Here is a 13,627-nt window from a genome sequence, read left to right on the forward strand (position 1 = left end):
TATGATTTAAAAGAAGATAATTACAAACCATACACATACGCATATACATATATTCACATATATGCGAGTATACAAAAATGTATGTATGTATATATGTCTAGATATATGTGTACATGTGTGTATATATATGTGGGTATGTATATATGCATTTGTGTGTGTTTAAGATGTTTATACACACATATATGTGTATATATACACATATATATAAACATGTATATGTGTGTATATGATGCTGCCTATGTCCTTTGTTATTTGTCCATCCTTCATTCTCCATGAGGACCATGACATGAGGAAGGTGATGTCATGGCTTGCAAGTAAATTGGCTTTAAGTGAGACAGGGCTATGGAAACTCATCAGTCTTTCTCTCTCCTGAAGAGCACCTGGTTCCAGGTGCAAGCTGTAGATCAGGATGGAGACCTATCTCCCTACTCATCAAAGAAACAATCAACTGGAATAAGAAAGTATTTGACTGGATAGTGATAGCTACTAGAATGAAACTTCTTGTTTATTTTCCCCAGGCTAAATTTCTTTATATTTTAAATAGCTCTGGCTAAACAAAACAGTGGGATGGAAGAAGAGGATATTGCTACAACAAGGACTAGAAGCTTGAGTCTAAAAGGTTAGGAAGGATCCGCTACCTCTCCCCAATTGGGGTCACACTTCTACCATGACCCACCATTCTTCATGGAATTTTTGTTGCTATTGTTAAGTCATTTTTCAGTCATATCTGACTCTCCATGATCTTATTTGGGGTTTTCTTGGGAGAAACATTGAGTGGTTTGTCATTTTCTTCTCCAGCTCATTTTATAGTTGAGGAAACTGAGGTGAACTGGGTTAAGTAACTTGCCAAGAGTCACAGAGGTAGTGAGTGTCTAAGGCTGAATTTAACTCAGGTCTTCCTTCCTCCAGGTGAGCACCCTAGCCACTGTGCCATGTAGGTGCCCTCTTGCAGAAAGAATAGGCTAAATATGTATCTTCTCCAAAAACAAGCGAACTTTTAGCCTAATTGTTATGCCTTGAAGTATGCCATCCATGCTACTTGTAGTTATATAATTAGGTAACCTTGGTCTGTCTTTAATTGACCAGTCATATTGTAATGGAGTTGTTCATTGACACAACCATCAATTGACCTTTTATGGTATAACGGGGTGTGTACTTGCCTGTGGATTTTTGTTTTTCGGTTTTCTGCTTTTGGAGACAATTGAAACTCTTCACATTACAGGTTATATAACGAGTGGTATATTCCCTCTCCCCATACATGAAATAAAGGTTTGGGGAGGGGAGAGAAAGCTGTGACTTACTATTCCTTTTGTTTGCAACTTCTTAATTCAAAAAAAATAAGTGTGTCAGTTTTAATAATTTAGAACCAACACTGTACAACAATTTGAACTTTATTGCCTGTCAATATTGTCTCATTTATATTATTATAGCCATTTTGTTTAATTTCTTCTTGATTGTATTCTTGTACATAAATCCATAGAATTATTTGTGTGTTTGTTATAAATCTTGCTATTTGTAATTTATTATAGCAGAGCAATACTCTATTAGGTTTATATGTCACAATATGATTAGCCACTTCCCAAACATTTGATATATAATGTTTCTAGTTATTCACTATGAAAAAATTTTATATTATGAATTTTTCTATCATATGAAATCTGTCTTTAACCATTTTGAGTTTTAAACATTTTAAAGGTAAGACTAGCAATCTGAAATAGGGCCATTGGCCAGGAAACATCCTTTTGAGACGAAAAGTATAGACTCCTGTCTCATACGATCTGTAAAACACACCTTTTCTGGCAAGAAGACGACCCCCCCCAAGTACTGAATGTGAGTCTGTCGTTAAGACAACTGTGAAGGCCGGAATCTGAGGGTTATTGAGAATTCCTATTGTTCTTTTGGGTCATGAGGCAAATATATGAAGCTTTCCATGGGCTTTTGAATTAAGAAAATCATTAAGAGTTCCTGAGAGAAATGAAATTATGCCCCTCCACATTCTACACTTTTAGAATCTATCAGGTGAAAAAAAAATGAGGGCAAAGATGAAAAAGCATCTACGTGCTTAAGGAAATAACTCTTAGAGGTAGTGAGAAAAGAGGCACTTCTGGGAGAATCAAGTCTCCCAAGTGGGTGATGCAACCACTTAATGTTGTTGTAGACCTCAACAATTAAGTCCACCCCCAGAAGGCATCAAGAGGATAGCACTAAACCAATCAATTCTTCTTAGGAAACAAGCCTAGTCATTGAGACATAATAAAGAGATGTTATCAGACTTCTCATAAAGGGGCTGGTTAGACACAATGCAAATGTTGGGAGACACAATTAAAATTCTTAATTATCCATCCCAAACACCTACTCATCTTATTAGATTACTAAGCCACAATATAAGGTTCATGATCCGATAAAATCATGTAGATTACAGAACTCCCCTGGTAAACATTATACATACCTTGTGCAAAATATTCAATCTCTATGTTTCTCTGTCTGTGTGCCTGCCTGTCTCTCTCTCTCTTTGAAAATCCCAATGCTATTTTGGATGGAAAGAGAATATTTTTCTATTTTTGCATTGTGCTTCAATAGTAACAAACAATGTTTACTATATTAAAAACATGGAGACATGGCAGATATGCTTTGACTAAAGTTTAACATTCAAAATCTCTTTTTAAAATGTAATTTTAAAAGATTATATTTAGTATTTCTAAATTATCTCATTGTAATTAAACTCCCTTGTTTTTTTTTTTGTTTGTTTCTGATAATAGGGAAGGTGACTAAACGCAGCTGTCTAACTGCTAGCCTGCAGATCCATACAGAGATAACACTTAGTAGCACATTCATTTCTGGCTATAACACTATTGCCAGTGATTAAGAAATGAGCTACTACAATTGTGAGCTAAAATAGAATTGATAATCACATGGTTCTTTTGCAGAACATTAAATCAAAACTCAACAGTTCAAGATATCACATTAGTCTCTAGTAATATTATCAAGGGAAGGGAAGTCTGGATCAGTCATTGGTATTAATTTTTCAGTATTACCTGCACATAGTCCAAAAAAGATAGCATATGTAACAAATGTTCCCTAGTGTATGCTATGGTTGTATCTTCATGATGAGAATTTACAGGATTTTTAAAAATTTTTTTGTAGAAATTAAATTTAGCATCCTACACTGAATATAAGGCCTGTCTGATCAGTCTTCTTATACATAAAGGACATTCCAATGGTAAATTCAGATTAATTTACTTCCTAGATATCACAAGTAAGCTTGAATTTGCCTTTGGTGGTGGTGGTGGTCATATTGAAGATCAGAAAATTTAGCTTCAAAAATCAACTTTAAAAGTTCCAATGATGGATAAAAGGACTATGTAGAGAGACAGAGACATAGAGAGAATATGGGTGTAGCAGATATATTGGTGGACTTGGATTCAGGAAAACTTATGTACTGACATTGACACCTTCATGAGCATGGTCAAATGACTTTATCCTTAATTCCTCAGTCTTTGTCAAAGACTGCAAATTATGCATGATTAAATCTTTGGAGATGTGTGTGTATATATATAAAGGCAATACACATAAACTCATACGCAATACATGTGTATGCATATACAAGCATGTCTCATTTTATTACATTTATTTTTATCATTCTTCACAGATATTTCATCTTTTTTTTTTTTTTGAAACTGAAAGTTTGTAGTAACTCGGGATCATACAAATTGATAAGGACCAGTATTTTTCCCACCACAGCATGTGTTCACATCAGGTCTCTGCATCACATTTTGGTAATTGTTACCATATTTCAAACTTTTTCATTGATATCATATCTGCTATGGTCATCTGTGTTCAATGACCTTTGATGTTACTATTATAATTATTTTTGGGCTCCATAAATTGCACCCATAAAAGACAGAGAATTTTATCAATAAATGTTATGTTTTCTGAATGCTCCACCAACTTGCCATTCCTCCCTCTTTCTCCAACTCCTTTTTCGCTGAGATACAACAATATTGAAATTAGACCAGTTAATAACCCTATAATGGTTTCTAGGTGTTCAAGTGAAAGGAAGAGCACTATGTCTCTAATTATATAAATCAAAAGCTACAAATGACTAAATTTAGTGAGGAAATAATATTAAAAAAAGAGACAGGCAAACCCAGGCTTCTTGTCCCAAGCAAATAGTCAAGTTGTGAATTCAAAGGAAAATTTCTTGAAGGAAATTAAAAATGCAATTTTAAATGAATAAATATTTCTAGTTAAACTATGTACATTTTTGACTTAATAATATTGCATACTTAATAGACAATAGTATAAACATAACTTTTATAAGCACTGGGAAACTAAAAAAATTGTATGACATACATTATTGTGATATTCACTTTATTGTGATAGGCTGTAATTATACCCTTATATCTCTGAGGTATGCCTATATGTGTTGTGTATGTGAGCTTGCAGGTTACTTTGAACCTTACTAATCATTATTTTTAAGAGAACTTTTAATTCAATTTTTTAGATTTATTTTAATTTTTGTTACATTTTACATTCTGAACTGTCTCCCTTCCTCCTTCCCCATTGCACACTAAAAAAGAACACCATTTAACTCAGATTTATAAATATATGCAATACCATACTATGCACATTTCTGTTTACCAGTGCTTTCTCGGGAGGCAGATAGCATCATCCTTCCTAGGTCCACTATATTTGATTTGAGTATTTAGAGTACTCGAAATAGCTCGGTTGTTCAAAACTATTTTTCAAATGACTGCCAGAAGCCAAGGTGGCAGAGTAAGCAGTGAACAACTCTCATTCTCCCTTATGGACCTCTAAAAATCCAGGAAATACCAGCCCAGGAAAATTCCTAGAACAGTGGAACCAGCAGGAAGATGGGCTGTCTTTTAGCCCACAAGACTTGGGAGATTAATGGGAAAGGTCCCTCATGCTGTGTTGCAATCAGAGCAGTACAGGAAGGGAGGTGTCTTAGCAAGCCGGAAGTAAGCCCTACCCCAGCAAACCACCGGAAGACTTTGAGCCCCAGGGTGGTGGAGCAAGCAAATAGCAACACCAGGACCTTGGCACAGCCTGGGGAACTGGCAGACTCCAGCTCAGAGACCATCATATACTCTAGTTGGCAGGAGTTCTCCAGCAGCCAAACCTCCTTGTACCTCAGTACATCTCCAGGCAAGTGGGTGTCCTTGAAGAAACAAACCTGCTAATGTATCAGTGCAACTCTAGCCAGCAAGAGTCCTCCAGCAGTTGAATGTCCCCATGCTTCAACACAGTGTGATTGAGTAGGCAACTCCCAGGGGCAAGAGACCCATCCCTAACCCCAAGAGCTTCAGTGTAGACATTGGGAAATGCCAAAAAACCCCACCTGACTTCAGTACATGCCAGACACAACCATTAGGACCCCAGCTCACCACCAGGTAAGCTGCCAGATGCCCAAAGCCTCCAGCTGTCAGTACCTGAGGGCATCTCACACAAAGACAGTGACCACACAGATGGCCCCTAGCAGAAGAAGCTTGGAACCATGCTGCTTGAACCCCAGAAGCAGAGCTCAAATTTAAAAGCCAGAAAATAGGGAAATACCAGGAACAAAAAGCAGAAATGGACAATGACCTTAGATTCTTTCTCTGGGGAAATGGAAGATAAAAACACAAATTCAGAAGATACCCACATCTGAAAATTCAAAAGAGAATAAGAATTGGTCTCAAGCCCAAAAAGCCTTCTTGGAAGAGCTCAAGAATGATTTTAAAAGTCAAATAAGAGAGGTAGAAGAGAAATTGGGTAACAAATGAGAGGTACACAAGAGGGAGTCAACAGCTTGGAAAAGGAAGGACAAAAATTAACTAGAAAATAATCCTTAAAAAATTCAATTGGCCACATTGGCAGGGAGGGTACACTAAAAAAAACAACTCTTTACAAAGGAGAATTGGCCAAATGGAAAAGGAGACACAAAACCTCACTGAAGATAGAACTCCTTAAAAAGTAGAATAGATCAGATAGAAAGGGAGGTCCAAAAGCTAACTGAAGAAACCAATTCATTAAAAATTAGAACTGGAGAAGTGGAAGCCAATGACTCTATGAGACATCAAGAATCAGTCAAACAAAATCAAAAGAATGAAAAAATAGAAGAAAACGTAAGATACTCCATTGGTAAAACAACTGATCTTGAAAACAGATTCAGGAGAGAGAATTTGTCTACCTGAAATCCATGATCGCAGAAAGGGCCTGGACAGCATCTTTCTTTAGTTTATATATATCCTACACACACACACACACACACACACACACACACACACACACACACACACATATACATATATATATATATATATATATATATATATATATATATATATATATTAATTTACAACACTCAGTTCTACATAATTTTGAGTTCCAGATTTTCTTCCCTCCTTCCCCCCCTCCCTCCCCAAGATGTCATGGAATCCAATATATCTTCTACATATAACTTCACATTGAACTTATTTACACATGAGTCAAGTTGTGGAGAATTATGACCAATAGAATGAATCATGAGAAAGAAGAAACAGAACTCAACCCCCCCAGAAAAGAGGAAAAAGGGGGAATAAGCAAGCATAAAGTGTGTCTCAATCTTTATTCATACATCACAGTTCTTTCTCTGGATGTACATAGTATCTTCCATCATGAGTCCTTTGGAGTTGTCTTTGCTCCTTGTGTTGCTGAGAAACGCAAAGTCTGTCAGGGTTAGTCCTCACATTATCCATATATCTGTGGTTGTCTACAATGTTCCCCTGCCTCTGCTCCACTCACTCAGCATTATATCATGTAGGTTTTTCCAGATTGTTATGGAGTCTGTATCTGGACAGCATCTTTCAAGAAATCATCATGGAAAACTGCTCTGAAGGCCTAGACTGAGAGGGCAACATAGTCTTCAAAAGAACCCACTGATCACCTCCTAAAGAGATCTCAAAATGAGAAAAAGGAACATTGTAGCTAAATTCCAGAATTATCAGGTCATAGAGAAAATATTGAAAGTTGCCAGGAACTGAAAAAAAAATTACATATCATGGAACCACAGTCAGCATTACACAGGACTTAACAGCTACTCCTTAAAAGATCAAAGGGCTTAAAATTTGGTATTCTATAAGGCAAAGGAGCTTGCATTACAACCAAGGATCAACTATCCAGCAAAACTGAGCATAATCTTTTCCAGGGAAAAGATGGACATTAAGTGAAGAAGGGGTTTTCCAAGCATTCCTGATGAAAATACCAAAGCTCAACAGAAAATTTAATCTTCAAATATAAGTCTCAAAAGAAACATAAAAAAGCAAACAGGAAAGAAAAGAAATGATGTTATTCAATAAGGTCAAACTGTTTACATTCCTACCTGGGAAGATGATACTTAAAACTCTTGAGAAATGTATCTTTATTATGACATTTACAAGAATTATATGTAGACAGAGGGTGTGGGTATAAGCTGAATTTGATATGATGATAAAATAATCTAAGAGGCAAAAAGGGATTTTATTAGGAGAAAAAGAAAATAGGAGGCATAAACAGGTAAATTACATCTCATGAGGATGCACAAGGACCTATTACAGTAGAGGTAAAGAAGAGAAAAAGAGGAGCATTTTTTTCCTTACTGTCATCAGACTTGGCTCAAAGAGGGAAACATTTAGATATAGAAGTTTAACTTACCCTATAGGAAGTAGGAGGGGAAAGAGAAAGAAAAGGGAATGGGTGGATAGAAGGGAGGGAAGAAGTATGAGGGGAAAATGGAAAGAAAATCAAGGGTACTTATTGAAGGGAGGGCAGATTAACAGAGGCAGTGTTCTGAAGAAAAACAGTAGTAAGGAGGGAAAGGGAGAAGGAAAGAGAATAATATAAATGGGTGGGAAATAGGATGGAGAGAAAGACACAGCTAGTAATCATAACTGTGAATGTGAAAGGGATAAACTCTCCCATAAAATGGAAGTGAGTAGCAGAATGGACTAAAACCTACAATATGTTGTTTACAAGAAACACATTTGAGGGAGAGAGATACACAGAAAGTAAAGGTAAAAGGCTGAAGCAGAATATATTATTCTATGGCTGAACTTAAAAAAAAGTATGGGTAAGTAAATTGGGTTAAAACTTTCTCTTAAGTAACACTTTTGTAAATGCAGTCACAAAACTGTACATGTTAAGATTATGTATTCCACAGACGTACATGGAAGGAAATGTAATATACTTGGGACATCTGTTTCTACCACAGGCATGAGTGTTCTTACCCTAAAATACCCATGAAAACTACACCTGTAGCTGGAACCAATTATCACTTTATCCCCCCACCATGACAAACCAATATGTAGGCAATTTTCTTTGTTTAGACATGGAAGCTGTTTTAACACTGGCCTTTTGAAATCACAATGTACCAAAAAATATCATGCTAGATATATAAAATGTGTAAAAAAATTCCATATCCCCATAGTGGCCCCTTCAGATGAAAACAGATGTTAACTGGCTACAGTCCCCCAATATTAAACATAAAAACTGCGTGGGAAATACAGAAATCCAAATAGAAGTAACATAAACATATTATAAATCATGAACAAAGCTATTTGTGGGGCAGCATAGATGGCAAATGATGTACTGTGTAAATTTAGAATGAGACAGACAAAAGTTGGAAGGCTGGTTAATTCGACTCTCCTACTCCTGCTTCAGCTTCATCTCCTTGGATATCCAATGTCCACAATGTCAAGTTATCTCTCAGTAAGTGCATTGTTAGTGTGCTGTCTTTGTATGATTCTTCACTTAATGTATAAAGTTCAGCAATGGCTTCATCAAAAGCTGTCTTTGCAAGGGAGCAGGCTTTCTCTGGAGAGTTCAGGATCTCATAATAGAACACAGAGAAATTCAAGGCCAGACCCAATCTTATAGAATGTGTTGGCTACATCTCCTTTTCGCTGATTTCAAATTCTTCTTGATGTGCTTGTTGTGGTTGAACCACTATTTCTTTCTTATCATCAGCAGCAGCAACATAATAGTAGTAGTTTCCTTTTATAGTCAAACAGAAAACTTTGTTTTTGGCTTGTGGAGTATTAGGAATCAAGAACTTTTCCAATAGAAATAGTACATCATTGAAGATATCCTCTTAATTTGGTCTCAATTTTCTTTCTTATTTCTTGGGCAATCTGCCGGTTTTTTTCTCATCACCTTCTGTCTTTTGTTCAATACTTGGAACAACCCTCCAAGATGACCTTTGGGCCCCTATGCCATTTTTGTAAGCAACAGAGAGAAGATTCCTGTCCTCCTAGGAAAATGCAGCTCCTTGCTCAGTTACAGACTTCATTCAGGCTGCCATGTCATCATATCCCTCAGTCTGCTCAGCCAATTTGTCCTTCTGCACCAGCTCATTTTTATCCATTACTTAATATTTTATGTCTGGAATGAGTGGTGGCAGTGGACAGACAGACATGGGGTTCAGCAGTCTCTGGATTGCAGCAATGACAGTAGTGGGACTAACACCAAGGTAGGATTTATACCATGAATGCAGGGCTGGTTCAATATTACGAAAACTATCAGGAGAACTGACCATATCAACAAAAAAATTAACACAAATCATATGATTATCTCAATAGATGCAGAAAAAAGCTTTTGACAAAATACAACAGCTATTTCTATTAAAAACCCTAGAGAACATAGGAATAAATGGAGTTTTCCTTAAAATGAAAACTATCATCAATCAAAAACCATCAGGAAGCCTTATATACAGTGGAGATAAGCTGGAAGCATTCTCAATAAGATCGGTGGTGAAACAAGGCTGTTCATTATCACAACTATTATTTAATCTTGTACTAGAAATGTTAGCTTTAGCAATAAGTGTAGAAAAATAGAAGGAATTAGAAAAGGAAATGATGAAAAAAAGCTATCACTCTTTTCTAATGATATGATAGTATACATAGAGAATCCTAGAGAATCAAGTAAAAAAAACTATTTGAAATAATAAACAACTTTAGCAAAGTTACAGAATAGAAAATAAACCCATGTAAAAAAGTGACATTTCTATATATTACTAATGAAGGCCAATATTAAGAGATAGCAAAATTCCATATAAAATTACTCTGGAGATTATAAAATATTTGGGATTCTACAAGTCAAGGAAAACCCAAGATCTATATGAACAAAATTAGACAACACTTTTCCCATAAATAAACTCAGATCTAACTAATTGGAAAAAGATCAGTGGTTCATGAGTAAGCTGAGCTAATATGATAAAAATGACAATTCTACCTAAATTAATTTACTTATTCAATGCTATAACAAAGAAACTACTAAAAATCCTTTTATAGAGCTAGACAAAAGTGATAAAATTCATGTGAAAGAATACAAGGTCCATTATATCAGGGGAATTAATGAGAAACAATGCAAGGGAAGGTGGCTTAGCTGTACAAGATCTTAAACTGTATTATAAACCAGGCATTGTCAAAACTACTTCATACTTGCTGCAAAATAGTGGTGGATTAGTAGAATAGGTTAGGTACATGAGACACAGTTGTCAAAGACTACAGGAATCTATTGTTTGTTAAACCCAAAGACTTCAGTTTCTTGGATAAGAACTCACTGTTTAACAAAAACTGCTGGGAAAATTGGAAAATAATATGGCAGAAGCTAAACATAGACCAACATCTTGCACCATATACTAAGATAAAGTTGTAACAGGTACACAATTTAGACATAAAGGGTGATACCATAAGCAAACTAGACAAAAATAGTTTACCACTGAGATTTATGGAAGACAGACAAATTTATGATGAAATGAGATAGAGAACATTATGAAATTCAAAATGGATAATTTTAATCAGATTAAACTAAAACTTTTTTTGATAGCATTTTTTTATTTTTAGTTTACAACACTTGGTTCTACATAATTTTGAGTTCCACATTTTCTCCCCTCCCTCCCCCTCTCCCTCCCCAAGATGGCATGGAATCCCATATAGCTTCCATGTATAACTGAACATTGAATTAATTTACACACTAGTCAAGTTATGGAGAAGAACTGTGATCAATGAAATGAATCATGCAAAAAAAGAAACAGGACAAAAAAAAAACAACCCAAAAACTAAAAGAGTGAAAAAGAAAAATAAATGGGGTGGGGGAAAAAAGCTAGCATGAAGGGTGCCTCAATCTGCATTCATACTTCCTAGTTCTTTCTCTGGATGTAGATAGCATTCTCCATCATGAGTCCTTTGGCATTGTCTTTGTACCTTGTGTTGTTGAGAAGAGCGAAGTCTATCAGGGTTGGTCAACACAGAATGCATACATCTGTAGTTATGTATAATGTTCTCCTGGCTCTGCTCTGCTCACTCAGTATAATGTCATGTAGGTTTTTCCAGGTTGTTATGAAGTCCATATCATCCCCATTTCTTATAGCCAAATACTATTCCATTACCTTCATATACCACAGCTTGTTCAGCCATTCCCCAATTGATGGGGATCCCTTTGATTTCCAATTCTTAGCAACCACAAAAAGAGCCACTATAAGTATTTTTGTACATATGGGTCCTTTTCCTGATTCTGTGATTTCTTTGGGATACAACCCTAAAAGTGGTATTGCTGGGTCAAAGGGTATGAATATTTTTATAGCCCTTTGGGCATAGTTCCAAATTGCTCTCTAAAATGGCTGGATCAGTTCAGAACTCTACCAGCAATGTAACAATGTTCCAATTTTCCCACATCCTCTCCAGCATGTATCATTTTCCTGTTTTGTTATTTTAGCCAATCTGAGAGGAGAGATGTGATATCTAAGAGTAGTTTTCATTTGCATTTCTCTAATCAGTAGTGATTTAGAGCATTTTTTCATATGCCTGTTGATATCTTTAATTTCTTTGTCTGAAAAATGCCTGTTCATATCCTTTGACCATTTCTCAATTGGGGAATGACTTGTATTCCTATATATTTGGCTCAGTTCTCTGTATATTTTAGAAATGAGGCCTTTATCAGAGACACTAGTTGTAAAGATTTTCTCCCAATTTTCTGCTTCCCTCCTAATTTTTGATGAATTGGGTTTTTTTTGTTCAAAAACATTTCAATTTGACATAATCAAAATTATCCATTTTGCATTTTGTAATGCTCTCTATCTCTTGTTGGGTCATGAATTCTTTTCTTTTCCATAAATCTGATAAGTAAACTATTCCTTGCTCTCCCAGTTACTTATAGTGTCAGCCTTTACTCCTAAATCGTGAACGCATTTTGACTTTATTTTGGTATATGGCGTAAAATACCAGTCTATGCCTAGTTTCTGCCCTACCATTTTCCAATTTTCCCAACAGTTTTTGTGAAATAGTGAATTATTAGCCCAGAAACTTGCCTCTTTGGGTTTATCAAAGAGTAGATTGCTATAGTTGTTGACTTCTCCATCTTGTGTTCCTATTCTATTCCACTGATCCACACCTCTGTTTCTTAGCCAGTACCAGGTAGTTTTGATGACTGCTGCTCTATAATACAGTTTAATATCTGGAATGGCTAGGCCACCTTCTCTAGCATTTCTTTTCATCAATACCTTAGATATTCTAGACCTCTTGTTCTTCCAGATGAATTTTGTTATTATTTTATCCAGCTCTGTAAAATAAATTTGGTAGTTCAATTCGTGTGGCACTGAATAGATAGATTAGTTAAGGTAAAATTTACATTTTTTTATACTAGCTGAGCCTAACCATGATCAATTGATATTTTTCCATTTATTTAGATCTGACTTTATTCGCGTGAAAAGTGTTCCATAATTATGTTCATGTAGGCCCTGGGTTTGTCTTGGCAGATAGACTCCCAAATATTGTACAGTGTCTACAGTAACTTTGAATGGAATTTCTCTTTCTATCTCTTGCTGTTGGGCTTTATTAGTAATGTATAGGAATGCTGAGGATTTATGTGGGTTTATTTTATATCCTGCAACATTGCTAAATTTGTTTTTTATTTCAAGTAATTTTTTACTTGATTCTCTAGGATTATCTAAGTAAATCATCATATCATCTGCAAAAAGTGATAATTTAGTTTCTTCTTTGTCTATTCTAATTTCTTCACTTACTTTTTCTTCTCTTATGGCTACAGCTAATGTTTCTAGAACCAAATTGAATAGTAGGGGTGATAATGGACATCCTTGTTTCACCCCTGATCTTATTGGGAATGCATCTAACTTATCCCAATTACAAATAATGCTTGTTGATGGTTTCAGGTAGATGCTATTTATAATTTTAAGGAAGGTTCCATTTATTTTTATGCTTTCTAGTGTTTTTAATAGGAATAAGTGTTGTATTTTGTCAAAGGCTTTTTCTGCATCTGTTGAGATAATCATATGGTTTCCTCAAGTTTTGTTGTAGATATGGTCAATTATGCTAATAATTTCCCTAATATTGAACCAGCCTTGCATTCATGGAATAACTCCTACCAGGTCATACTGTATTATTCCCATGATAAGTTACTGCAATGTTTTTGCTACTGTTTTATTTAAATTTTCTGCATTAATATTCCTTAGGGAAATTGGTCTATAATTTTCTTTCTCTGTTTTGACTCTACCTGGTTTGGGTATTAGCACCATATTTCAGTCGTAAAAAGAATTTGGTAGGATTCCTTCTTCACCTATTTTCCCAAATACTCTACAAAGTATAGGAATTAG

General features: G+C 35.5%; 1 pseudogene; it reads right to left on the reverse strand.

The window, feature by feature from the left end:
* Positions 1–8,650: 8,650 nt before the first annotated feature.
* On the reverse strand, positions 8,651–9,382 carry LOC118833778 (annotated as a pseudogene).
* Positions 9,383–13,627: the final 4,245 nt, after the last annotated feature.

The sequence above is a fragment of the Trichosurus vulpecula genome, chromosome 1 (assembly GCF_011100635.1).
Source record: "Trichosurus vulpecula isolate mTriVul1 chromosome 1, mTriVul1.pri, whole genome shotgun sequence".
NCBI classification, from domain to species: Eukaryota; Metazoa; Chordata; class Mammalia; order Diprotodontia; family Phalangeridae; genus Trichosurus; species Trichosurus vulpecula.